Source organism: Amblyraja radiata, chromosome 22 (assembly GCF_010909765.2).
Source record: "Amblyraja radiata isolate CabotCenter1 chromosome 22, sAmbRad1.1.pri, whole genome shotgun sequence".
Lineage (NCBI taxonomy): Eukaryota > Metazoa > Chordata > Chondrichthyes > Rajiformes > Rajidae > Amblyraja > Amblyraja radiata.
Genome location: NC_045977.1, coordinates 16,146,388 through 16,173,079, shown reverse-complemented (window position 1 = coordinate 16,173,079; position 26,692 = coordinate 16,146,388). Strand labels below are relative to the sequence as shown.

At 44.4% G+C, this 26,692-nt stretch overlaps 1 long non-coding RNA gene across 1 annotated transcript; it reads right to left on the bottom strand.

The window, feature by feature from the left end:
- Positions 1-5,590: 5,590 nt before the first annotated feature.
- On the bottom strand, positions 5,591-26,259 carry LOC116985627. The gene is made up of 3 exons (XR_004415318.1): positions 26,164-26,259; positions 25,388-25,390; positions 5,591-5,621 (listed from the first exon to the last, which is right to left on the bottom strand). It is a non-coding gene; the product is annotated as an uncharacterized LOC116985627 (long non-coding RNA).
- Between the last annotated feature and the right edge of the window lie 433 nt (positions 26,260-26,692).

Genomic DNA, 26,692 nt, shown 5'->3' with positions numbered 1-26,692 from the left:
CTGCTGCACCCGCTGAGTTTCTCCAGCATTTTTGTGTATCTGTCAATATAAAGGGATTTGAGTCTATTGTATACAGAGGAACTACAGTGTAGGAAGTAGCTGCAGATGTTGGTTTATACCGAAGGCAGACACAAAATGCCGGAGTAACTCAGCGGGTCAGGCAGCATCTCTAGAGAAAAGGAATAGGTGACGTTTCGGGTCGGAGCCCTTAAGGGTCTGTCCCACTTAGGTGACTTTTTAGGCGAGTGCAGGAGACTCTGCGCTCGCCTCATGATCGCCACATGATCGCCACATGTTCGCTGGTGAGTCTCCTTCATGGTCGCGAGAAGTTCCCGCATTCTGGGAAGTAGTCGCGGCCTCGATATGGTCGCCGCAAATTTTTCAACATGTTGAAAATGTTTCTGCAACCAAAAACTGGTTGCCATGGAGAAAACCGGTACTTTTGTAGTCGTAGGTGCAGTGGTAGTGGGGTCGCCATGTGGTTGTTGGTAGTTGAGGTAGCCGTAGGTAGTTTTAGTTAATCTCCTTTGCTGACCGGGCATTTTCATGGGCCCATTGGGGGAAAAAATCGGAAGCACGAGTTTTCAGAACCAAGGAAAACCGACCGGTAATGTTAAATGCCTGCTAAACTTCACAGCTGTGTATCTCTGGCTTATTAATAAGTTGTCTGACTTCTTTAAAGTGTCTCTCCCCCCTTCTCCCCCTCCTCCCCCCTCCTCCCCCCTCCTCCCCCTCCTCCCCCCTCCTCCCCCTCCTCCCCCTCCTCCCCCCTCCTCCCCCTCCTCCCCCCTCCTCCCCCTCCCCCCTTCTCCCCCCTCCCCCCCCCGCTCTTTTAAAGGACTGACCCGACACTGCACCAGCCAGCCGTCTTAACATTCCTGTTCATCGCTGTGTGTGTCTGTTTCACCTTGGCTTTGCACCATGTGAATTTCAGACAGTGCTCCCCCGCTTTCCCTGGCACCCGCCTTTGGGATGTGTGTATGTGTGTGTGTGTGTCTGTGTGTGTGTGTGTGTGTGTGTGTGTGTGTGTGTGTGTGTGTGTGTGTGTGTGTGTGTGTGTGTGTGTGTGTGTGTGTGTGTGTGTGTGTGTGTGTGTGTGTGTGTGTGTGTGTGTGTGTGCTTGACACTCGCCGGCAGTGCGCTGAAAAATCGCCTAAGTGGGACAGACCCTTTACTCTGACCCGCTGAGTTACTCCAGCATTTTGTGTCTGTCTAACCACAAAGTTAGATTTGGTTTAGGTTTATCATCGTCACCAACACTGAGGCACAGTCTAAGGTGTTTCTCGTTTTTATGTAGTTTTTGTTATTTTTTTGTTGGGGTATGTGTGTGGGGGGGGGGGGGGTGGGGGTGGTGTGGGGGGGAGGGGGTAACTTTAATATCTTTCCCCTGCACGGGAGACCCGACCTTTTCTTTGTCGGGTCTCCGTTGTCGTTGGGGCTGCAACGTGAAGCGGCCTCCAACAGGAATGACCTGGGGTTCCAGCTGCGGAGATGCCGACTACTCACCGTTACGGAGCTGGCCGAGTCCGGAGCGGGTGGAGCTATGGTTGAGCGCAGCTGCCACCCGACCTCCGGAGATTCGGAGGCTGTAACTGCGGGTTTGGCGGACAGCGGCACCGGGAGCCCGCGGGTCCCTGCTGGGTGACCGCTTTTCGGGGCTTCCGCAACGGCGACTTCTCCCGCCCGAGTTGCGGGGTTGAAGAGCACCTGAGCGGGGCCTTACACCATCGCCCCGCGCGGCTTGGAATGGCCGCGGGACTTTGCGAGCGCGCCGGGGGCTCTAACACCAAGACCCGGTGCGCGACCTTGCATCATCCGGCGTGGCTTTAATGGCCGCGGGACAATCGCCATCGCCAGCCGGGGTCTTTGACTTTGACTCTGACTCTGACATCGGGGGGGAGAGTGCAGTGGAGAGATAAGTTTTTTTTTGCCTTCCATCACAACGATGTGATGGATGTTTGTGTAAACTTTGTTGTGTCTCGGGTCTTTTTGTTTTGTAATGTATGGCTGCAGAAACAACATTTTGTTTGGATCTCAAGGGGTCCAAATGACAATAAATTGAATTGTATTGTATTGTTTGCGTGCTACCCAACAAAATCAGACAATACTAAAAATGAATACAATCATGACAAACCCAAGTACAAAATGTGAAGCAAAGAGAAATATAGAAATATAGTTCTCATCATTGTAGAATAATAGTTCCAGAGAGAAACTTCAATTATATGTGCAAACAGTGCGTTGACAATTGACTGACTGATTCATTTTAAATATATTTTAAATGGAATATTGAAAAGGTTAAATTTGTATAGGAAAATTAATTAGTATTGGATATAAATGGCACAATATCGATTTGAACGATGCAGAGCTTAATTCTGATAGAAACAATAACGTTTTTTTTTAACTTTATGTCTGGATGTGAACCCTAGTTCTGCAATAACCTTTAAAAAGAATTGAAGGGCAAGCTGATATGATTGCATTGGAGGAGGGCGAGATAAACACAAATGATGTGCAGCGCAGAGAATATAGTCAGTGCATTGGTTCTGTGGTGCCTTTTTCATTAAGGAATCCAGTAAGTCCCTCATCAGCTTTACGCGGAGGTAACATGAGATAACACGGAACAAAGAGAGATAGTGATCTATCAAGCCCATTCCCAATGATGTTTCCAAATGAACACTGTTAGATTTAAAACTACTCCACCTCATACCTGGTACTTCAAGCCAACCTGAAATACTTTCTTCAGTCACACAATCAGGATATCAGTGTTCATAAGTTTTTGGAATGGCTTCTAAAGAAGGGTCTGAAGAAGGGTCTCGACCCGAAACGCCACCCATTCCTTCTATCCAGAGATGCTGCCTGTCCTGCTGAGTTACTCCAGCATTTTGTGTCTATCTTCGGTTTAAACCAGCATCTGCAGTTCCTTCCTACACACGCTTCTCTTGATGTTTATACTGCAGTGACGTTGTTAAGCTGGAAAAGGTGCAAAGAAGATTTATGAGGATGTTGCCAGGACCTGAGCTATATGGAGAGGATGAGAAGGCCGGGACTTTATTCCTCGGAGGGTAGGAGGATGAGCGGTGATCTTCTAGAAATGTATAAGATCATGAGAGGAATAGATAGGGTAAATGCACAGAATCTTTTACTCAGGGTAGGGGAATCAAAAACTTTTTGGAAATGGCGCTAAAACATGGTGACAGGTGCAAGAATTTCACTGTGTAGTACATAGGTGACAATGGAGAACTAATGAACCATTGAGAGCACGTAGGTTTAAGATGAGGGGGAAAAGATTTAATAGGAACCAAAGGGGCAACTTTATTACACAAAGGGTGGTTGATATATGGAACTAGCTGCCAGAGGAGGTGGTTAAGGCAGGTACTATCACAATGCATAAAAGCATTTGAGCATTTGAACAGGTCTTCTTCTTGCTTTTGGCGTGCACAGCCTAAAGTTGTTGGACAACTTGTCCTCTTTGATCTTATTTGATTGGTTGATTGCATTCGTCGAAACAGGGCGGACCATGAGAAGGTTGCGATCTCGTACCCCATATGAACACCTACATGATTAGGAGAGGTTTAGAGGGATGTGGGCCAAGGCAGATGGCTCTAGTGTAGATGGGGCATGTTGGTAGCCATGGGCAGGTTGGGCTGAAGGGCCTGATTCCACACTGTATGACTCAATGACTATGTCCAGTATCTCAAGGCTCTATTCATGGTTTAAGCTTTTGGTTCAGGTCGTATTTCATCTACCTCATCTTCTTTCTGCACCAAACGTGCACAGAGTGCTTCTTCCTAGTTCCCAAACTATCCCCATCATAAATGCATAAACTGATCACCCCTCAGCCTCCTCTGCACCAGAGAAAACACACCCAGTCTATCCAAATTCTGGAATAAAAAGCAATTATCAGTAATGAACACCATGAAACTATCATATTATCATAAAAATCAATTCAGGGAAAAAAACTATTGTCGTCAAAGTGATACATCGTGGGAACAGGCCCTTCGGCCCAACAAGTCCATGCCGACCTCCGTACACTAGCATCATCCCACACACTGGGGACAAATTACAATTTTACCAAAGCCAATTGGCGGCACGGTGATGCAGCGGTAGAGTTGTTGCCATACAGCGCTTGCAACACCGGAGACCGGGGTTCGATCCTGACTACTGGTGGTGTCTGCATGGGGCTTGTACGTTCTCCCCGTGACCGCGTGGGTTTCGTCCGATATCTTCGGTTTCCTCCCACATTCCAAAGACGTACAGGTTGTAGGTTAATTGACAAGTAAAAATTGTAAATCGTTCCTAGAATAGTGTTAATGTGCAGGGATCGTTGGTCGGCATGGACTCGGTGGGCCGAAGGGCCTCTAAACTAAACTAAACTAATTAACCTACAACCCTGTACATCTTTGGAGTGTGGGAGGAAACCAGAGCACCCGGAGAAAACCCACATGGTCACAGGGAAAACGTACAAACTCTGTACAGACAGCGCCCGTAGTCAGGATCAAACCCGGGTCTCTGGCGCTGTAAGGCGGCAACTCAACCACCACCATGCCATCCCATTGCCCTTAGCCAGTTTATGTGTGATTTCAGGCCTGTTTCCATACCTCTGTCTCTTAAATGGGCTTTGAAATGCTTAAGGAAGCCATTCATTTCACGGTCTATTGGTAGATGTTTAATAAATGCTTGTCTTATCAGCATTGTCTCCTTCTGACAAATAAAAAATAATTATCTAGTGATCGCAGAGTTCCATGGAGCCCTGACTATTTTTTACCAGGAAGAATATTTCATTTTTACTGCTGCACACTGGTTGTGGTTTGGGTGCTCTCCAAATCTGACTTCTCGCACACGATTCAAAGAGTCGCAATTTGCGAAGGAAAGTTCATACGTTGTCTGAACGGAAATATCATCTCATGTATGAGGAAAGTTGAGAAATATATTTCTTGGGATCAATCCTAAACCCATTAAGTTTTTGATAATCTTGCTGTAAATTGTAGCCCACGACATTTCCAATAGATAGGAAAATGAAACCCTGATATGGTGTGTCCTAGATAGCAGTTTATTAAGAAACGCCAGCAGAAACCAGAACAGCGGAATAATAAATCACAGAGATTTACTTAACTTGCAGGAATGCTTGCAAAATAAAACCATTTCAGCAGATTTCAGTACTAATTTGTGACATTTGAATTCTTGGGGAAAACTAGGTTTGGGACCTCAGATATCTGGAGAGTTTTCCATTACATTCCGTCACTATTGGTCCTGATTGGCATCAAATCCGGGAAACAGGAGAAAGCTGTTCGGTTTCAACATGGCTGAAACTAGTCTCAAGTCAAGTCAAGTCAAAAGTATTTTATTGTCAGAAGATAGACACAAAAAGCTGGAGTAACTCAGCGGGACAGGCAGCATCTCCGGAGAGAAGGAATGAGTGACGTTTCAGGTCGAGACCCTTCTTCAGACTGTCTTTGGTTTAAACCAGCATCTGCAGTTCCTTCCTCCCCTTGTTTCATTGCCAAATGTCCCAAAATGGAACAATAGAATTATTTCAGTACTTGTAGCAGCAACTGAGCTATTATCTGCCTCATTGGAGATCCTCAGACTATCTTTAATCAGACTTTACTGGACTTTATCTTGCACTAAATCTTATTCCCTTTATCATTTATCTGTACACTGTAGATTGCTCAATTGTAATCATGTATTATCTTTCCGCTGACATGTTAGCACGCAACAAAAGCTTTTCACTGGACCTCGGTACGCGTGACAATAAACTGGAATGAACTGAAAACAACAGATATGTAAACATAAAATGCTGTAGTAACTCAGTGGGGCAGCAGCATCTCTAGAGAGAAGGAACTGATCAGTCTGAAGAAGGGTCTCGACCCGAAACGTCACCCATCACTTCTCTCCAGAGATGCTGCCTGTCCCGCTGAGTTACTCCAGCTTTTTGTGTCTACCTTCGATTTAAACCAGCATCTGCAGTTCTGTCCTGCACGGATATGTAAACATAGTACTCTGTAAACACCATAATAAACGACAAAAATGAGGTTCAGTTTATCAAAAAGCAAACAAAGAATAATAGTCTCAGTAACAGTAATGAGAAAGACAATTAAATCTTTGCAGCACAAATAATGCACCATCAATAACAGTGGCCCTTCACAAGATTCCAGTCCATGAGAAATACAACACACTGTCATTTGTTTGTGTTTCTCGTCAAAGTTAGGCCTACCTTTCTTTGTATTCAAAGATCCATATAGGATAGACACAGTGGGAATGAAGCAATCTTTAATGGGGTGGGGAGGAGGTCAGACTCTGCACTGGGTTACGACAGTCTCCCCCTGCTCAGAAATGAAAGGACTGTGAATAGACACAAGCTGCTGCAGATTATTGACATTGAATCTTGCCGTCGTAAGATGAATAATGTTTTGGCTCAAGGATCATTGGACAGGATTGCCAGAAAGTTTAAAATGTTTTTAATTGCAAACCATAAAAAAAAGAACGTCATGAATCCTGTAAATCATAAATAATATATTTTATAGAGGGGTTTAAATATAGATATATGAGGCTGAGAGTGTTTTTCATTACTAACAGGATGATAGACGTGTCATTCATTCTGGTATAAGTTTTGCAACATTAATTCTTCACACTCTGATAGATGACTGGACATGCTTGCAGAGGAGATTGTCATAATGATCCAGTGTGCTACCAAAGTTGTACTTCAAAAATACTTTAGGTGAGGGTTCACAGTAAATGCATAATTTTAATCATTACATTTAAGATTCAGGTTTAGGTTTATTATTATTGCATGTACCCACGCACAGTGAAAAGCATTGTTTTGCCAGCTATCCATACAAATCAGACAATACTGTACATAAATACAATCACATCAAACTCAAGTACAATAGGTAGAGCAAAGGGAAAGATACAGAATGCAGAATATAGTTCTCAGCATTGTAGCGCAATAGTTCCAGAGTCCAATGTTTGCAATGGGTAGAGGCGAATCGGTCAGTGCCCTACCTTATGGAAGGGATTATGGAAGAAAGTAGGAGGAATTTCTTTAGCCAGTGGGTATAGAACATTGAACATTTTCCAATGTTCTATAGATTCAGGATCGGTTCCTGTGGTTTGGAGGGTAGCTAATGTTATCCCACTTTTTAAGAAAGGCAGGAGAGAGAAAAGAGTGAATTATAGACCAGTTAGCCTGACATCGGTGGTGGGGAAGATGCTGGAGTCAATTATAAAAGATGAAATAGCAGCACATGTGGATGGCAGTAACAGGATCGGTCCGAGTCAGCATGGATTTACGAAGGGGAAATCATGCTTGACTAATCTTCTGGAATTTTTTGAGGATGTAACTAGGAAAATGGACAAGGGAGAGCCATTGGATGTAGTGTACCTGGACTTTCAGAAAGTGTTTGATAAGGTCACACATAAGAGATTAGTGGGCAAAATTAGGGCACATGGTATTGGAGGTAGAGTGCTGACATGGATAGAAAATTGGTTGGCAGACAGGAAACAAAGAGTAGGGATTAACGGTTCCTTTTCAGAATGGCAGGCAGTGACTAGTGAGGTACCGCAAGGCGCGGTGCTGGGACCGCAGCTATTTACAATATACATCAATGATTTGGATGAAGGGATTCAAAGTAACATTAGCAAATTTGCAGATGACACAAAGCTGGGTGGCAGTGTGAACTGTGAGGAGGATGCCATGAGAATGCAGGGTGACTAGGACAGGTTGGGTGAGTGGGCAGATGCATGGCAGATGCAGTTTAATGTGGATAAATGTGAGGTTATCCACTTTGGTAGCAAAAACAGGAAGGCAGATTACTATTTAAATGGTGTCAAGTTGGGAAAAGGGGAAGTACAACGGGATCTGAGGGTCCTTGTTCATCAGTCAATGAAAGTAAGCATGCAGGTACAGAATCCGAATGGCATGTTGGCCTTTATAACAAGAGGAGTTGAGTCTAGGAGCAAAGAGGTCCTTCTGCAGTTGTATAGGGCCCCAGTGAGACCACACCTGGAGTTTTGAGTGCAGTTTTTGTCCCCATATTTTTGCTATTGAGAAAGTGCAGCGTAGGTTTACAAGGTTAATTCCCGGGATGGCGGAACTGTCATATGCTGAGAGAATGGAACGGCTGGGCTTGTACACTCTGGAGTTTAGAAGGATGAGAGGAGATCTTATTGAAACATATAAGATTATTAAGGGTTTGGACATGCTAGAGGCAAGAAACTTGTTCCCGATGTTGGGGAGTCCAGAACCAGGGGCCACAGTTTAAGAATAAGGGGTAAGCCATTTAGAACGGAGACAAGGAATCACTTTTTCTCACAGAAAGTTGTGAGTGTGGAATTCTCTGCTTCAGAGGGCGGTGGAGGCCAGTTCTCTGGATACTTTCAAGAGAGAGCTAGATAGGGCTCTTAAAGATAGCGGAGTTAGGGGATATGGGGAGAAGGCAGGGACGGGGTACTGATTGGGGATGATCAGCCATGATCACATTGAATGGCGGTGCTGGCTTGAAGGGCCGAATGGCCTACTGTCTACTGTCTACTGTGGTGAATGTGTGGATCTCATAGCCACAGTAGGCTGTGGAGACCAAGTGCATAGATATTTTTAAGGCGGAGATTGAAAGATTTTTGATTGGTAAGGGAGTCCAGGGGTTATGGGGAGAAGACAAGAGAGTGGGGTTGAGAGGGAAAGATAGATCAGCCATGAATGAATGGCAGGGTAGACCATTGGCCGAATGGCCTAACTCTGCTCCTAAAAACTTATGAAGCCTGATGACAAACGTCAGAAATTCAGAATCAAGATGATAAAATGAAAGTAGCTTCTTCTGGGTCTGGTGGTGCATGTGTTCAAGCTTCTGTGCCCAGCGGAAATTATTGTTTAGCTGTATGTACGAACAAGGTAACTTCACGGGGGAAATATCCAGCTTTGTCAACAGAAGTCTACATCTAAACTTGACAAAACAATGAAGAGGTTCAGTGATAAATGGATTATGGACTAAATTTGGATCGCTCACACCAACTACTTTGGAAATAAGGAACACTGAAAATCAATTTCACACAATATGCACTTAGACAATGTCAATGCTTTGTGATGCAGATGTTTCATATCCAATGTAAAGGTGCCATCAACACTTACGTTTTACTCTGTCTCATTCCATTATTGCATTCGGTATTTTATTTTTGCACCACTTTAGGTGTCCAACAATCTTTGCATCATTATGTTGATTGCAGTTGCTGTTGTATCTATCAACATTATTTATACTGTGTACCCTACATTCTTCATGCAAACCAGGAATTTCATTGCATTCTGGTGCATATGACATAAACTAATCTAAATCTAGATGTCCATGTCCATCTAATTCCATCTTCCAACATCAGATCTGCTAAATTAGTTTTGTTTGGTTTAATTTATTGTCACGTGTACCGAGGTACAGTGAAAAGCTTTTTTGTTGCCTGCTATCCAGTCAGTGGAAAGGGTATACATGATTACAATCAAGCTGCCCGCAATGTAAAGATAAAGGGAATAATATTTAGTACAAGATAAAGTCCAGAAAAGACCAATTAATGATAGTCCGAGGGTCTCCAATGAAGTAGATGATAGTTCAGGACCGCTCTCTAGTTGGTGATAGTATGGTTCAGTTGCCTAATAACAGCTGGGAAGAAACTGTCCCTGAATCTGGAGGTGTGTGTTTTCACACTTCTGTACCTCTTGCCTGATGGGAGAGGGAAGAAGAGGCGGGAAGGGATGAACAGCCTCCTCCGGTTTCTCCGAGAGCTGCTCTCGTCTCGAAGGAAAACCATGAGAAGCAACGTGCGTGGACCCAATGAGCCCCATCTTGATCAGGTCCTCTTGCACCCAGTGGACTAAAGGGCTCTGCCTTAATCCATCAGTAATACCCTCCTTCTTTTGGATTGGTCCTGTGGAGAGTGGCTGGACCCATTAGTGTTCTAACCACATGGCCAAGGACTTTGTCTGCCCCAGGGAAAAAATAAATCCCGTTTCCTTTGAAAGAAAAAAAAGGGAGCGTGCCGATGTTCCCTTGTAAATAATTGTGTTTGTTAAAGATCATCCGGCAAAATATAAACTAACATTTTCTTTCTTTCCTTTTGTTGACTCGTGGCGCCATTTGAACCTCCGCAGCGTTTATAAGGCTGGCCGGGCAGTGTTGTTCTCCGAGTTGTTTCATTTTTAATGAGAAAGCCGGGACAAAAATGGAAATTGCCCCAATGCACAATGGCTCCCAGTGTGAGGAGCCCCAGCATGTTCCTGTGACTAATACAACTGCACATAGACTGCCTGCTGGTCTAGATCATTACATACAATGGGGTGGTGGGAGGTTAGGAGGGGGTGGTGGGAGGTTAGGAAAAACAGCAATGTGGCCCATAAATGCCATTTTCAGGGCAAAAGCCGACTAAGCAACAAGGAGGCAGGGATTTTTTTTTGAGAGGGATGATTAATTTTATCCTTCTCTCTGCAATATGACAGCTTCATTGTCTTCTTTTGTGTACTGCAACATCTGCAAATCATCCCTGCAAACCTATTTACAACGACGTGAAGCTCACCTTAATTAGAACCAGCCCGAAGAAGGTTATTAGCTGCGGTTTGACTTTAAGTGGATATCTTTCCAGGAAGCTGTAATTTTCACTTTGCCCTGGGGCAACTTGCAAATTCTCCTCTCCCCGGCTACTGGCAGGAGTGAAACATTGCGAGCACTTGTGGGGCCTTGTCCATCCATTCTAGATAAATATTCTTTGCGGCTTTCCAGAGTTCACGTTCCTTTTTATCTCAACTCACGAGTTGATAACGAAATGGAACCCACACAGCACTACAATTTATGTAACAAAATATTGTGGAGCCTCGGGGCAAACAAGGCTTCAATACTATGTGGCTCAGCAATGCAATAAATAGCAGGACATTCTTTATTCTCAAGCTAATTTGAGGCTGTAAAATGCGATGGCGTGTTTGTGTAAAGCTGTGTATAATCTGCAGGGTTTGGTCAAAGGGAGTGAGCTCTGTCCACTTCTGTCCACTTACGGACAGATGCGATTTTATTCATTTATCAATGTGCTGGCGGGTCCTCTATCACTTTTTATTACGGCATGGAAACAGGCCCTTCGGCCCACCGAGTCCACGCTGATTATCGATCACCCGTTCCATGTTATCCTACTTATGTGCCCACTCCTTACACACTAGGGCCAATTCACAATTTACAGAAGCCAATTAACCTACAAACCAGCTCGTCATTGTGATGAGAGACGGAATGCCCTGGAGGACACCCACGCGGTCACGGGGAGAACAGACAAACTGCCCGTGGTCAGGATTGTACCCGGGACTCTGGCGCTGTGAGGCAGCGGCTCTACCACTGTGCCGCCCGTCACTTGAGCCCCACATATAAAGGAAGATAACTATTAGAGTTTATTGGTGAATATGGGCAATTGTAACATGGGGGAGGAGGGGTTGTCATCAGATGGATGACTGATGTTAATTCAGTTGTCCATTCCCCTTGCCAGGAATATTTTCCTTCCCATTCGAGTTATTGCGATGGAGATTCTGGCCGGGGATTAATGGATGATTGTTCAGTTCCTTGACCATGATCTCAGCTGTTGGTCATAATTGCTGCCCATCATAATAAATACAATTAGTGTCATAGAGTCATAGAGTAATAAGTGTGGAAACAGGCCCTTCGGCCCAACCTGCCCACACCAGCCAACTTGTCCCAGCTACATTAGTCCCTCCTCTGGCAGCTCGTTCCATACACCCACCACCCTTTGCGTTCCCATTAAATCTTTTCCCCTTCACCTTGACCCTATGTCCTCTGGTCCTCGATTCCCCTACTCTGGGCAAGAGACTGTGCATCTATCTATTCCTCTCATGATTTTGTATACCTCTATAAGATCACCCCTCATCCTCCTGCGCTCCATGGAATAGCGACCCAGCCTACTCAACCTCTCTTTACAGCTCACACCCTCTAGTCCTGGCAACATCCTCATAAATCTTTTCTGTACCCTTTCAAGCTTGACAATATATTTCCTATAACATGGTGCCCAGAACGGAACACAATATTCACTTCAGCGCTTTCACTTCAGCATTGACAACATGTACAGCAGTGTAGCCAGGCTAAACAACTGAAAGGAAAATAGCTGGGCTGGCGTAGTGGCACAGTCCCTTGAGCTACTGGCTCACAGCTTCAGTGACATGGGTTCAATCCTGATCTCCGCTACTGCCTGTGTTGGGATTGCAGCTTCTCCTTGTAACTGCGGAGGCTTTCACTGGGTGCTCCAATTCCCTTGCATGTCCCAAAGACACGTGGCTTGCTGACCATTTTAAATTGCTCCTAGTGTGTCGGTAAGTGGGAGAGAATAAAATTGTTTAGTTAAGTTTATTATTGTCACGTGTACTAACGTACAGTGAAAAGCTTTTGTCTGCATGGTATCCAGTCAAAGAATAGATTATACATGATTACATTCAAGCCGTCCACAGTGCACAGATAAAGGACGTGGGTTTATTGTCTGAAGAAGGTTCCCGACCCGAAACGTCACCTATCCACGTTCTTTCGGGATGCTGCTTAACCTGCTGAGTTATTCCTTACTTAATAATAATAATAATGGATGGGATTTATATAGCGCCTTTCTAATACTCAAGGCGCTTTACATCGCATTATTCATTCACTCCTCAGTCACACTCGGTGGTGGTAAGCTACTTCTGTAGCCACAGCTGCCCTGGGGCAGACTGACCGAAGTGTGGCTGCCAATCTGCGCCTACGGCCCCTCCGACCACCACCAATCACTCACACACATTCACACACATTCACACACAGTCTACTTAAGTCTACTTAAGTCTACTTAACTTTAGTCTCTTGAGATACAGCGCAGGAACAGGCCCTTCGGCCCAGCGAGTCTACGCCGACCTGCTATCACCCCGTACACCAGCACTATTCTATACACGTGGGACAATTTACAATTTACAGAAGCCAATGAGCCTATAAAACTGTACGTTTTTGGAGTGTGGGAGGAAACTGGAGCTCCCGGAGAAAACCCAAGTGGTCACAGGGAGAACGCACAGACTCTGTATAGTCAGGATCGAACCCAGGACCCTGCTGCTGTAAGGAAGCAACTCTACCGCAGCACCACTGTGCCGCCCCAAATCTCCAGCACTTTGGGTCGTCTTTTTTTGCAAACTAGCATTTGCACTTCCTTGTTTTTTCCATTTTAAACATTATGTTGGTTCTTCAAGCAGAAAAAGTAATAATAGAAATGCAATATAGTTCAGTGCCCGATAGCACATCCACTTTCCCTGTTCTTACAGTGCATTTGCTGATGCTGCAGTCTCATTTCTATGTCTCAGCACTGCACATCACTTTGATTTTATTGCTGGAAACAGGCCCTGAAATTACTTTACATGGGTCAGTCACTGTACCTAAAGCCGGTGGATGCTGAAATTGGATTTGAGGCAGAATTAGGTCGGAATTAGGTTAGCATCAGTTTTAGCATTAAATCACAAACTACATTTTTCCATTCTATATGGAGGTGTTCTACCTGCAGAGTGTATGTGGTTGCATAATGTGTGATCAACATTTTAGTTTAGTTTAGTTTAGTTTAGTTTGTTGCCACATACAATTAAAGTATTTTTTTGTTGTGTGCTATCAAGTCAGCGGAAAGACTATACATGATTACAATCAAGCTGTCCCCAGTGTGCAGATAAAGGATAATGGGAATAAGGTTTAGTGCAAGATAAAGTCCAGTAAAGTCTGATTAAAGATAGTCCGAAGGTCTCCAATGAGGTAGATGGTAGCTCAGGACTGCTCTCTAGTTGGTGATAGGATGGTTCAGTTGCCTGATAACAGCTGGGAAGAAACTGTCCCTGAATCTGGAGGTGTGCATTTTCACTATTCTGCAACTCTTGCCTGATGGGAGAGGGGAGAAGAGGGAGTGAGAATCATCCTTGATTATGCTGGTGGCCTTGCTGAGGCAGAGCAAAGCATCGATGAAGTCAATGAAAAGCAGGTTGGTTTGTGTGATGGTCTGAGCTGCATATACAATTCTCTGCAATTTCTTATGGTCTTTGATGGAGCTGTTCACAAACTATGCTGTGATGCATCCTCATATAATGCTTTCAATGGCACATCTACATATGATCAGTAGTAAAGCTGGAAATAGCACCTGTTCACAAGTATGTAGAAACAAGAAACAGCAGGTGCTGGTTTAGAACAAACAACACAAAGTGCTGGAGTAACTCAACGGGTCAGGCAGCATCTCTGGAGAACATGGATAAGTGATGTTTCGGGTCAGGACCCTTCTTCAGACTGATTGTGCCAGGGGGGTGGGATGAAAGCTGAAAGGGGAGGACAAAGCCTGGCAGGTAATAGGTTGATACAGGTGAGGGGGGGGGGGGGGGTGGTTGATGGGCAAATGGTTGAACAAAGGCCTTTAAGATATTGAATTCTCCAATCTTACTTAACTACAAAACCTCCCCCTCTCCCTTCTTCCCCCACATTCTCACCCCCCTCTTTTTACTCCTCTAACCCTGACCCCCTCCCCGGTACCCCACCTGGACTCAAATCTATTACTCCCCTCGGCCTTCCACCTACATTCCTTCCTCTAGCTTCACAATTGTCAACTCTTCAATCCTTTTGTCTCACACCTTCTGTCTATTCGTCTCTGGCCTAGCGGGGTTTTGCCTTGTAGACCATCCCTGGCTTGGGAACAGGTTCTGTTTGTACAGACATTTTTTACACAAAAAAAATCCCTCAACATGGTAACTGTTCCTCCAGAATACTGCAGTGAACTGCATCGAAAGATGCAATCCAGAATACTGCAGTGAATGCATCGAAAGATGCAATCCAGAATACTGCAGTGAATGCATCGAAAGATGCAATCCAGAATACTGCAGTGAGTTGCATCAAAAGATGCAATCCAGAATACTGCAGTGAATGCATCAAAAGATGCAATCCAGAATAGTGCAGTGAACTGCATCAAAAGATGCAATCCAGAATAGTGCAGTGAGTTGCATCAAAAGATGCAATCCAGAATAGTGCAGTGAACTGCATCGAAAAATGCAATTCAGAATAGTGCAGTGAGTTGCATCAAAAGATGCAATCCAGAATAGTGCAGTGAACTGCATCAAAAGCTCACAAAACTGAAAAGAAACAATTGCTGAAAGGGGGGAGAAAATGCAGAGAAACTAGTTCTGTTGTTCAGATCAATTGATGGTTTTTACATGCATCAGGCTTTTGAATTGAATAATAGTATCGAAGCTTGTTCATATGTAGGGGTGTCTGTCAGTGATGGTTGCCTGTATTAAAAGATCTAAGTTGTCATTTTTCTTTCTGTGCTTGCAATAAATCTCAGGGAACCTGAATACCTCCAGGCAGTCTGCCTAGGCCTGCGTGATCTCCCGGTTGCCAAACACTTTAACTTCCCCTCCTATTCCCATGCTGACCTTTTCGTCCTGGGCCCCCTCCACTGTCAGAGTGAGGCCCAACGCAAATTGGAGGAACAGCATCTCATATATTGGTTGGGCAGCTTACACCCCAGCGGTATGAAGATTGGTTTCTCCAACTTCAGGTAACCCTTGCTTTCACTCTCTCTCCATCCCTCCCCCATCTTAGTTGTCCAACCAGTTTTACTGTCCTCCTGATTAAATGCTACTGAATGTATGTCTCGTTGTTTCCTTCCTCTCAGCTAACAATGAACCATTCTACATTTCCTTGATCATCGTCTGCTTTAATCTGTCATTCTCCCACCTCACCCTCCCACATCTAGTCTCTCTCTCCCCTCACTCAGACTGAAGAAGGGTCTCGATCCGAAACGTCAGCCATTCCTTCTCTCCAGATGTGCTGCCGGTCCCACTGAGTTACTCCAGCATTTTGTGTCTATCTTCAGAGAACTTGACATCTTTTAGTTTAGTTTAGTTTAGTTTAAATAAACCTACAAAGTCCAATTAACCTACAAAGCCGCACGTCTTTGGTTTGCGGGAGGAACCGGAGCATCTGGAGGAAACGCACATGGTCACAAAGATAACGTGAAAACTCCACACAGAACCTGAGGTCAGGATTGAACCCGGGTCCCTGGCGCTGTGAGGCAGCAGCTCTTCCAGCTGTGCCAACGTGCAGTCATTTCTAAATGATAAATCTGCATGTAGTTCAAATAAAATTTGAGTTAAATTAACTTTTCATGTCAAGGGTTCAACAAATGGCTGTAGACTAATGAACAAAAGATGTTACCATCATTATCTCTGGAGCAGCAGAGGGCAGTGATTTTCCCTTGTCTACTTCAGAAGTCAAACCTGAAAATCAAACCCGTTGATGCTTCCGACCCTGCTTCCACATCGACCCGAAACGTCACCCGTTCCTTCTCTCCAGAGATGCTGCCTGTCCTGCTGAGTTACTCCAGCTTTTTGTGTCTATCCACACTGTAAAATATGATTCAATTCAATTATATTTTATTGTCACATGTACTTTAGTACAGTGAAATGCTTTGTTTTGCAAACCGCACCATGCGTTCTCCCTGTGACCGCGTGGGTTTCCCCAGGTGCTCAAGTATCCTCCCACACTCCGAAGATATGTAGGTTTGTAGGTTAATTGGCTTCTGTAAATCGCCCCTAGTGTGTAGGATGCAAAACTAGGATAACATAGAACTAGTGTGTGGGTGAATGTTGGTCGGTGCGGACTTCAAGTACTTCATAAGTTCATACGTTCTAGGAACAGAATTTGGCCATTTGGCCCATCAAATCTATTCCGCCATTCAATCATGGCTGACCTATCTTTCCCTCTTAACCCCATTCTCCCGCCTTCTCCCCATGACCCCTGACACCCGTACTAATCAAGAATCCGTCAATCTCCACCTTAAATTCTCTTGACCTCCACAGCTGTCTGTGGCAAATAATTCCAAAAATTCACTACCCTTTGACTAAGTTCTTCCTCAACTCCTTTCTAAAGGTACATTCTTTCATACCGAGGCTATAACCTCTGGTCCAAGACTTCCACACTAGTGAAGACATCCTCTCCACATCCACTCTATCCAGGCCTTTCACTGTTCAGTGAGTTTCAATGAGGTCCCCCCATCATCCTTCTAAACTCCAGTGAGTACAGCAGTGCCATCAAATGCTCATCAATATGTTAACCCAATGATTCCTGTGAGCCTCCTCGAGGCCCTCTCCAACGGCAGCACATCCTTGCTCATACATTCGGGGCCCAAAACTGCTCATAATACTCCAAATGCAGTCTGACCTGTGCCGTACAAAGCCTCAGCGTTACATCCTTATTTTTATATTCGTGGATATTCGTGGTATAAGAGGCCACAAAGCAACTGCAGGTAAATGCAGATGCAGGGAACTGTAGATGCTGGAATCTTAAGAGAATCTTACATCTTCTTGGTGGAAAATGTGCCCCTTCTATCAATATCCACTAAAGATCCCCCCTCCCCTCCCCCACAGCCCCTACCCCCCACAGCCCCTTCCCCCCCCCCCCCCCCCTCCCAATCCTCTCGACCACCGACTGCTCTTTTCCCAACTTCCCAGTTCCCGTTGACATTCCTCTTCTGGGAATGCCGGCCCTTCATTCCCAGCGTGACGTCCCGTTCAAAACGGGCGTGCTCCGGGTTGCGAGGAGATGTGGACGGGAGATGGAGCTTTGTGTCACCGGTAGCAGCGTGAAAGCAGCGCTGTAGCGAGCGATTGGATTTGACGCCATGGAGAGATTACTCGCAAATCAACCTTCCCCGCTGAAGAGCACCCCCTGCTGTGAGAACATTTTAATTCCTATTTCTGTCGCCTCTCAGCTGCACGGCCTTGCTGAATAAGACTGTATAATTAATGTGGGGCCATTGTCAGTTTTATGCCGTCGAGTCATGTCTCTGAAGAATTTGAAGGCTTGGGCTCATTTGCTATTAGGGTCCTCGGTAACTTTTTTTTACCCATTATCTTTGACCTGGTTTCAACCCCAGATCGCTTGGGACCTATGGGCCAGTGCCTTCCCTCGATCCCCTGAGTATTTTAATAATTGTTCAGAACGTGGCATCTCTCAAAACACAGGCCCTGCTTCAGAGAATCTGCACGCTTTATTTCACTTTGAAGACTGAATAACACAGAGCAGAATTAGAGGGAGGCCCAAAAGTTTATGGATTCACAAGCAGCAGGTGAGCAGTTCACTCCTTGCCTCTGCTTGATGCTCCAGCAACCCTGAATGTAATCATCAGGGGAATAGACAGGGTGAACGCACAGAGTGTTTTACGCAGAGTAGGGGAATCGAGAACCAGGTGACATAGGTTTAAGGTGAGAGGGGTAAGATTTAATAGGAGCCTGAGGGGCAACATTTTCACAGAGGGTGGTGGGTGTATGAAGTGCAGGAGGCTGAAGGGTGATCTTTTAGATGTGTATAAAATCATGAGGGTAAATAGGGTGAATACACAGAGTGCTTTACCCAGAGTTGGGGATTCATACATAGATACATAGATACATAGACAATACGTGCAGGAGTAGGCCATTTGGCCCTTCGAGCCAGCACCGCCATTCAATGTGATCATGGCTGATCATCCACAATCATTACTCCTGCCTTCTCCTCATATCCCTTGACTCCGCTGTCATTAAGAGCTCTATCTAACTCTCTCTTGAAAGCATCTAGAGAATCGGCCTCCACTGCCTTCTGAGGCAGGGAATTTTACAGATTAACAACTCTCTGAGTGAAAAAGTTTTTCCTCGATTCCGTTCTAAATAGCTTACCCCTTATTCTTAAACTGTGGCCCATGGTTCTGGACTCCCCCAACACCGAGAACATGTTTCCTGCCTCTAGAGTGTCCAATCCTTTAATAATCTTATATGTTTCAATAAGATATCCTCATCCTTCTAAATTCCAGTGTATACAAGCCCATTTGCTCCATTCTTTCGCTCCTGGACTTTCAGAAAGCATTTGATAAGGTCCCACATAGGAGATTAGTGGGCAAAATTAGGGCACATGGTATTGGAGGTAGAGTGCTGACATGGATAGAAAATTGGTTGGCAGACAGGAAACAAAAAGTAGGGATTAACTGGTCCCTTTCAGAATGGCACGCAGTAACTAGTGGGGTACCGCAAGACTCGGTGCTGGGACCGCAGCTATTTACAATATTCATCAATGATTTAGATGAAGAGATTCAAAGTAACATTAGCAAATTTGCAGATGACGCAAAGCTGGGTGGCCGTATGAACTGTGAGGAGGATGCTATGAGAATGCAAGGTGACTTGGACAGGTTGGGTGAGTGGGCAGATGCATGGCAGATGCAGTTTAATGTGCTTAAATGTGAGGTGTTGGGGGAGTCCAGAACCAGGGACAACAGTTTAAGAATAAGGGGTCTGCCATTTAGAACGGAGACGAGGAAACACTTTTTCTCACAGAGAGTTGTGAGCCTGTGGAATTCTCTGCCTCAGAGGGCAGTGGAGGCCAGTTCTCTGGATACTTTGAAGAGAGAGCTAGATAGGGCTCTTATAGATAGCGGAGTCAGGCAATATGGGGAGAAGGCAGGAACGGGGTACTGATTGGGGATGATCAGCCATGATCACATTGAATGGTGGTGCTGGCTCGATGGGCCAAATGGCCTACTGCTGCACCTATTGTCTATTGTCTATTGTCTATTAACATATGGCAGTCCTGCCATCTCGGGAATTAACCTTGTGAACCTACGCTGCACTCCCTCAATAGCAAGAATATCCTTCCTCAAATTTGGAGCCCAAAACTGCACACAACACTCCGGGTGTGGTCTCGCCAGGGCCCTGTACAACTGCAGAAGGACCTCTTTGCTCCTATACGCAACCCCTCTTGTTATGAAGGCCAACATGCCATTAGCTTTCTTCACTGCCTGCTGTACCTGCATGCTTACTTTCAAGAACCAGAGGACATAGGTTGAAGGTGAGAGGGGCAAGATTTAATAGGAGCCTGAGGGGCAACTTTTTTTATGGAGAGTGTGGTGGGTATATGGAATGAGCTGCCAGAGGAGGTAATTGAGGCAGGTATGGTAACACGGTATATAAAATCATGAGGGGAATTGATAGGGAGAATGCGCAGAGTCTTTTACCTTGGGCAGGGGAATCAAGAACTCGAGAACATAAGCTTATGGTGAGTGGAGAAAGATTTAATGGGAATCTGATGTGTAATGTTTACACTCAGAGGGTGGTGGGTATATGGAATGAGCTGCTGGAGGAGGTAGTTGAGGCAGGTACTATAACAACACAGGAAAGTCATTTGGACAAGTACATGGATAGGAAAGGTTTAAAGGGATATGGACCAAATATGGGCAGGTGGGACTAGTGTTGAAGGGGCATCATGGTCGGCCTGGGCAAATTGGCCGAAGGGCCTGTTATTGTGTGATATGTCTATGACTCTCAGTTGGTTAAGCTGTTTACTTTCTCAAACTGGGTTCTGAAAATATATCTTGCAATACTTCAAAGCAACAGGAAAATTATTCTGAACCCTGGAGTTTGCAACCTACAAACATCTTAGCTTAGAAATTCTTCCATGTAGTGCAACATTCTTGTCTTTGCTTTTCAACTGCTTGCCCAGACTGTGGTTCAAGTAACCGCTTCCCCATGACCTTCTCAAGGACGTTTACGGAGGGGCGATAACTACTGATCAGTAAATTCCTTATTCTGTAATTGGGGTGGCACATTGGCACAGCTGTTAGAGCTGCTGCCTCACAGACCCTGAGAGCCAGGTTCGATCCTTACCTCAAGTGCCATCTGTATGTAGTTTGCACAATCTCTGTGTGACTGTATGGGTGCTCCAGCTTCCTCAGCCACCCCAAAGACTTGCAGGTTTGTAGGTTAATTAGCTTCTATAAATTGCTCTTAGTGTGTAGGGAGTGGTTGCAAAAAGTGGGATTACATAGAACTAGTGTGAGTGGGCGATCGATGGTCGGCGTGGACTCGGTGGGCCGAAGGGCCTGTTTCCATGCTGTATTTTTAAATCAATCAATCTATAACTGTTGCCCAAGCCTCCCACCGTTCCAGTAAATATCTTACGCACCTGCCCCAAAGTCGTCTTAACAAATTTTCCAAGAGTGGTGTCCAAATGTTAGCTTGATCGAAGATGTCATCTTGTACAAATGAAGGCTCACGTTTGCTACAGAGAGAGTACAATTAGGCTTGATGGCTTTAACTATCCAGATCAGAACACTGTGACCAGAATCATCGTGGGTGCATTCAATAGCTTCTGTGCTATCCGTCAACAATGATCGAAACAAGAAGGAGAGTGTCCTGTAAAATCAGAGAGGTCCAAGATCATTTTTCAGAATTATGTCATGATGAAATCAATTCAATTTTTGTCAATGACCAGAATTATGGCAAAATAATAGTTTCAGACACATTTTAAAATCCAGCCCCAACATCAATGAAATAATAAAATTCTGTTTCAAGTGACTTTGCAAATCATGCAATTTCAATGTAATGTATTGCAGATGTACACCAGTGACTGTGGGCATCCTTGTACAGTAATTGAAATCATATGTCTTCATGAAATTGTGCAACAATTCAGTTCAGGATGACTGCAGTCTCATAAAGAACAGACTTGCATTTATATAGCACCTTTCATCTTTAGTTTAGTTTAGAGATACAGCGCGGAAACAGGTCCACCGAGTCCGCGCCGACCAGTGATCCCCGCACACTAACACTATCCTATGCACACTAGAGACAATTTACAATCATACCAAGCCAATTAGCCCACAAACCGGTACGTATTTGGGGTGTGGGAGGTAACCGGAGGACCCGGAGAAAACCCATGCAGGTCATGCGGGGAGAACGTAAAAACTCCAAAACTGAGCACAGAACTCCAAGTGTGACTCACCAACATCGTGTATAACTGTAACAGCGGGGACCTCATTGAAACTTACCAAATAGTGAAAGGCCTGGATACAGTGAATGTGGAGAGGATGTTTCCACTAATGGGAGAGTCTAGGACAAGAGATCTTAGCCTCAGAATAAAATGACGTACCTTTAGAAAGGAGACGAGGAGGAATTTCTTTAGTCAGAGGGTGGTGAATCTGTAGAATTCAATGCCACAGAAGGCTGTGGAGGCCAAGTCAGTGGATATATTTAAGGCAGAGATTGACAGATTCTTGATTAGTACAGGTGTCAAGGGATATGGGGAGAAGGCAGGAGAATGGTGTTGAGGAGGAAATATAGATCAGCCATGATTGAATAAGCCAAATGGCCATATTTTGCTGTTATGACATATACTTATGAACATAAAGTCCCAACTTCTATACTCCAGCATGTGCATGGTCGCAGGGAGAATATGCAAACTCCATGCAGACAGCATCCGAGGTCGGGAATGATCCTGGGTCTCTGTAAGGCAGCGGCTCTGCCTACTGCGACACTGCATGCCCAATTGGTTTGCGTGATGGTTTCACCTTTCTGTTGTCCGATCTTTCTCAACTCTTGCAACCCTTAACTAGACATATCCAAGTTTCTCAGCTGCAATTCAACCAGATACATCAACAGCAGCATCAACAGCAGCGTTAGTTCTAAACCCCTGTCCCACTTAGTAGCAATGTTACAAAATTTTGAGATTTTAAAAATCAAGTCTGTAATTTATCCCATCAGATAAAGCATAAAAATAAGTTTAATTTGACACCTAATTCACTTTCATATCTCAAGTATTTAAAATGTTATGGCCATTTTCATACTCGGAAATGAGCATCTTGTTCCCTATTGATTTTCTATGGCCATAACAAAAAAGTTGTGATCGTGAACAGTCAAAAGCCCATAACTTTCTTAAAAATTAAGAGAACTGAATGAAATTTTCAGTTATCATAGATTGAAGCATTCTGAAACAAATATAAAATAATCTTACTTGGATGACCTGAAATTAAAGCATATAATTAGTTAGTTACCTAATTGTAGCTAATTTCAGACTTCAATTACTAGATCTAAACATCTATCCATTTCTTAATAAATTATTAACATTTTTAAATAGCCTAAATGTCCAAATAATATTCACAAATAATTCACAATAAAACATGATTTTTAAATCTCATTTACATTAATTTATAGACCAAATGGAAGGAATTCAGTGTTCAATTGCTGTAAATAAATGCCCATTTAAATCAGCTTTCCAGTGGGTCCCTGTGGAACGCGCTGGTTTAGAACGTTCACATTGCGGTAGATTTGTGCCCCAAATGCCGAGAAAAATACTGCGCGATATAATGGGGCCAAAATGAGCTACTCGCAATATTAAACTTTGTATAAAGGGATCTTTAGAAGCCCTTTTTAATGTAAAAATATACAACCTAACTTCTGCTATTTTCTTTATGAGACCCTGCGGTTGCTGACGGTCGCGGGTTTAGAGATTGATTTTTAAACTACTATAACTATTATTCAAGGCCTTTAAACCTAATAATAGCTTTTGCGACGGGGTCTTCCAGCGATTTTTCGTTAATAATTAACTAGGCTGAACATCTTCGATTTGAACAGCCTAGAGAAAATCGCGTTTTAAACCCGCCCCCTCTAAACGGCGCCAAAATCGCGCACACCCGCAACGGAAGATTTTCAAAGACGCTTCAGGTACGCTTTGCAACATACCTACACTTAGGCGATTTTTTTGGTGACTACAGGCGACTAGGCTGTTTTCACAATGTCGCGTGGTGACGCCTGTATGGTCGTGAGTCGTCTCCTCAAGTCGCCTAAAGAATCGTAACGTTTTTCTTGTCGCCGCTGGATTTTGAAATATTCAAAACATTTCGGCAACTGTGGGCTTAACGTAGCTTGTCTTCTCCTGTTGTAGGTTGTCGCCAGGATGACGCAGGTTGTCACCAGGTAACGTTGGTTGTCGCCGGGGGCTGACTTTGATGAATTCCATTGGCGACTATCTACGTCAACCGGCGACAGGTACCGGCGACTGAGTTGTCTTCAGTTGTCGCCGACAGGGCCGTTGCTTGTCGTAGCTTGTCGCTGGTGGACGTAGGTTGACTTTGGTTGTTGTAGGTTGTCACTTGTGTGGTCGTAGGTTGTCGTAGGTGTGGTCGTAGATGGACGTCCTAATGGGTCGCCGGTTGTTGGTGGCTTGCCCTAGCTTGACATCGACTAAGTGGTAGGTTGTCGTAGCTTGTCATAGACATTGTCGTAGGGGGGGTCTGCTACGACTGTGACAGTCGCCGGCAGTCGCCGAAAAAATTGCTTAAGTGAGACAAGCCCTTAAACATTAACTGTAACATTGAAAACACATGGATATACGTTTCCTTTATCGGTCAAGGCCGCTGGTAAATTGGAACAGTATAGTTCAGTGTTTGACAGTTGATATGGATGTGTTGGACTACAAGGCTTGTTTCTGTGTTATCTGATCCTAAGATATCGTGATCTACGACTCAAACATCTCTGAGCTTAACTCTCAGACCAAATGACAAGGCCCAGGAGAAAGCTACAGGTTTCCCGAAACCAGGAAGTTCAGGAAGACATGGGCTTGTTACAATATTCCCACAAATAGATTAGCTCTTTTCATTTTCTCCCCATCATGGTTCATACCATTCCCCAAATTATCCAAGGGTTCCAAAGGATGAGGTATACCTCAACTGGCTGATCAGTTGCATCTGTACTGAAAAACAATTTGGTTCCAATCCAGGGATACAAAAACTGAACTTAATTCCCAGTTGCCCTTCACATCCCAGGGAAAATAAACAGGAATCCCACATCCTACCCATTGCTAAGCTTATGATATTTTTCCAACACCTACGTGCCTCTCATCGATGTTTATATAGACTCACAAAGTCTAGAGTCAAGAGTCAAAAGTGTTTTCTTGTCTTATGTCTCAAACAGAACAATTAAATTCTTACTTGCAGCAGCACAACAGAATGTATAAGCAGAATATATATTCAGAATATATATATCTTCTTTGCTGCCTTGTATTCCCACTCTGAAGATCTCATCCTAAATCTCACAGGGTTATTCATTTTATTGGCAGTGTGGATTTGAGAAATAAGAAAATCTACTCAATTGCAGAAACACTTTGGTTATTGTCAGAACTGCAGAGAGCTGTGGACATAGACCAGACCGTCACAGTCACCAGTATCCCCCACTCTCCTCTACTCTCTCTACACCAACAACTGCACCTCCACAGACACCTCTGCCAAGCTTCTCAAGTTTGCAGACAACACAACCCTGATTGGACTGATCCAGGATGGGTAGGAATCTGCCTACAGACAGGAAGTGTCACAGCTGGCGTCCTGGTGCCATCGCAACAACCTAGAGCTCAATGCTCTTAAGACAGTGGAATTGATTGTAGACTTTAGGAGAGCTCCCACTCCCCTCACCCCATTCACCATCAACAACACCACAATCACATCTGTGGAGTATTTTAAGTTCCTGGGAACCATCATCTCCAAGGACCTTAAATGGGGAGCCACCATCGACTCCATGGTCAAAAAGGCCCAACACAGTATGTACTTCCTATGGCAGCTGAGGAATCACAATTTGCCACAGGCAATGATGGTCCAATTCTACACGGCCATCGTAGAGTCTGTCCTCACCTTCTCCATCATGGTCTGGTTTGGCTCAGCCACCAAGCACGACATCCGGAGGCTGCAGTGAATCGTCCGATCAGCTGAGATGGTTATTGGCTGCAACCTTCCCTGCATTGATGAACTGTACACTGCAAGGGCCAGGAAGCGAGCGGGCAAGATCATCTCTGACCCCTCTCACCCTGGCCACAAGCTCTTTGAATCACATCCCTCTGGAAGGCGACTCCGGACTGTCAAAGCTGCCACAGCCAGACATAAAAACAGTTGCTCTAAACAGCCAAAAATCTGTAGCCTCCCTTTGATCTGGTATTTTGTTGGTTCACATGCTTGATCAATGGTGTTTTATCATTAATGTTTTATTATTATTAATGTTTAGTGTTTTCTGAGTCATTAGTAACTGTCATTGTGTGTCATGTTGTTACTTGTGGGCGGAGCACCAAGGCAAATTCCTTGTATGTGAATACTTTGCCAATAAACTTACTTACTTACACTACCTCTTCTCCCCTCTCCCATCAGCCAAGAGGTATAGAAGTGTGAAAACGCACACCTTCAGATTCAGGGACAGTTTCTACCCAATAGTTATCGAGAACCGTCATCTCACCAGCTAAAGAGCAGTCCTGACCTTCCATCTATCTTATTGGAGACCTTTGAACTATCTTTAATTGGACTTTATTGGACTTTATCTTGCACTAAACGTTATACCCTTTATCCTGCATCTGTGCACTTTGGATGGTTCGATCGTAATCAAGTATAGTCATTTCTCTGGTAGACAAAAATGCTGGAGAATCTCAGCGGGTGAGGCAGCATCTATGGAGCGAAGGAAATAGACAACGTTTCGAGTCTTTTCGCTGACTGGATAGCACGCGACAAAAAGCTTTCACTGTACCTTGGTACACGTGACAATAACAATAAACTAAACTAAGTGGCAAAAGTCCACAAGTGGCAAAAAGAAGTTGACTGTTCCTCAGTCAATGGTTCGACATTTCTTGGCAGTGTGGATTTGAGAAGGAAGTCTCCAATCTGCTCAATTTCAGACATACTTTGGTTATTTTCAGTATGAGGCATCGGAACTGAATGAGATCAATTATTAATACCACATGTAAATTCAAGTTATGTTGGAGTCACCAACCAAACTAAATAATATGGGAATGAACATAATTATAACATTAAAAAGAGAAGAGTTTATTCCTTTACAAGAATAAATCCTGGTAAATATATTTGTATTGGGCTT